Source organism: Galeopterus variegatus, unplaced genomic scaffold (genome assembly GCF_000696425.1).
Source record: "Galeopterus variegatus unplaced genomic scaffold, G_variegatus-3.0.2 Scaffold4203, whole genome shotgun sequence".
NCBI lineage: Eukaryota > Metazoa > Chordata > Mammalia > Dermoptera > Cynocephalidae > Galeopterus > Galeopterus variegatus.
Genome location: NW_007730314.1, coordinates 309968 through 312004, shown reverse-complemented (window position 1 = coordinate 312004; position 2037 = coordinate 309968).

Below are 2037 nucleotides of genomic sequence, written 5' to 3'. Positions count from 1 at the left end.
CGGCGCGCCTCACTCCGTTTCTGCGCCAGTTCCGCTGGCTTTCCTGGCCTTTGTTGACTCGGCCGCTCGCCCATTCCCGCAGCCGGGTTTGGGTGCTCTCAGGAGTCCTCCTCTGTGTCGGCCCCAATAAACCTCGAACCTGCTGCCGCTTGTTTGTCGATGCAGGATCGTTGTTGAAAGAATTATTCGCCTTTTGTTGCTCTTGGAAGTGCAATTAATACTCTGGTATCACAGCGCACAGCTCTCAGGATCGCGCTGTCTCCTGGCTCGGCCGCTCCAGACCCGTCGCCATCTTCGATCTGTTTTGTTTGTTTTTTTAATGTCTCACTTAGTTTCCTTTTTTCTCCCCTTAATGCACAATAAATTAATATGTGTTTTTCATACAACTTATACTTCATTTTTCGTAAGGATCACCAACACTTAATAGCTGAGTCCAGGGTTACAAGCTAGTAAGTGGTGGAAGTGGAGTTCACATCCACATTCGTCTGTGTTAGGAGCTTATGCACATAGCTATGGGGCCACCCCTTACTATGTTTGTGTCCATGGATAAGTTCCAAAGTTTTCTGTTTCTAATTCTAAATGAGTGATAATAATAGTACCTACCTCATAGGATTCTCAGGAGAAGTGAATACCTATGTAGATGCACAGAACAGAGCTTGGCCCAAAGTAAGTATTCAATAAATACAGCTGCACAATCAATTATTATTCATATTACTACTACTATACTTTATTTAATGTTGTGTAGGAGACACACAAATTGTCTTCCTTTTTTTGGTTTAGATTGTTAGGAGTTATGGGGATTAAGAGTATTGGCCCATCTGTCTATCAGGCCACACTTTATATAATCTTAGAATATTTCATTTTTTGAGATTTTCGAGGTCTGATGATTTAACAAATTCTTATCCAAAGTAGCGGTCCTCTCTGCAGTTTCTGGTTAGAGGTGAGCAGTCATCTAGAGACTATCAGAACATATTTTATAGTGACAGAAGCTGGCCACTTTGGAAAGAACATGTGATTATTTTAAAAATCATGTATATACATATTTTCTTTTTATTTATTATTTTTTTTAGTTCTGTCCTCTGTAAAATGTAAAAATCCCTTTTTCACACTGTAATCCTTAGTCCTCAAAATATTTTAACAGACTTACCTCTGTACTGGCAGTTTTCAAAGTGTGGACTAGGAATCCCTTTTAACTGAGACGCTTTCCTCAGGAGTCTTTCTTCTCTCTTCTTTCTTTTTAATCAGAGAATCCATGAAGAGCCTGAAAGCATAGACCAAATTTTTTTATGTGCTTGTGTGCATTTTTCTGGAGAGACGTTGGATGATCTAGAAAAGTTTAAGAATCACTACCTTGGATATACTCATGATTGAGTTTTGCCCTGAAATGAAATATAACATATTCATCTCAAAGGGACAAAAGTGGTGAAGAACCATTGATTTTTAGTTTTCTTATAGTGGTAAGAAAGTTACTGAAGGTAAAGGTTAGGAAAGGGGAAAATCTGAGAGTTAAAGCAAAGCAATAGAGACATAGAGTTCACCTGTCTTCACTGAGCTACTACCCTGACACCTTTGGTAAAAGTCTTCCATCTGGTCTGCTTAGGAAATGATTTCTGACATAATAAGGGATGTTAAGCAGAAAGTGGGATTCAGTAAAGCAGTCTATACTACAGAATGAGGACTGTTTTGCACTGCAGTGCATAATCACTTTGGCTAAATATAGATATTTAGCTAAATATGGATTAAATATAGATATTGTGGCTATTGTATTTTCAGATATATATGCATGTATACAAATACGGTGCTGAGCATAATTCGATATCCTCTTCAAGATCAACCCCATCCCTATTTTTTTTTCCTGTTGTGCCAATGCTCTGCTATTGAGAATCTAACAAATAATATCCTCTCCTCAAAAAATGGTCATCTCTGCCTTCTTAAGACCATAAAATGTTATGCTTAGGAAAGCACTATTGGAAGTGCAGAGTAACTGAAATGTAGGCAGAGAAGCTTGCAAGTGTTGCTTTTTCTGAGTTATCTCTA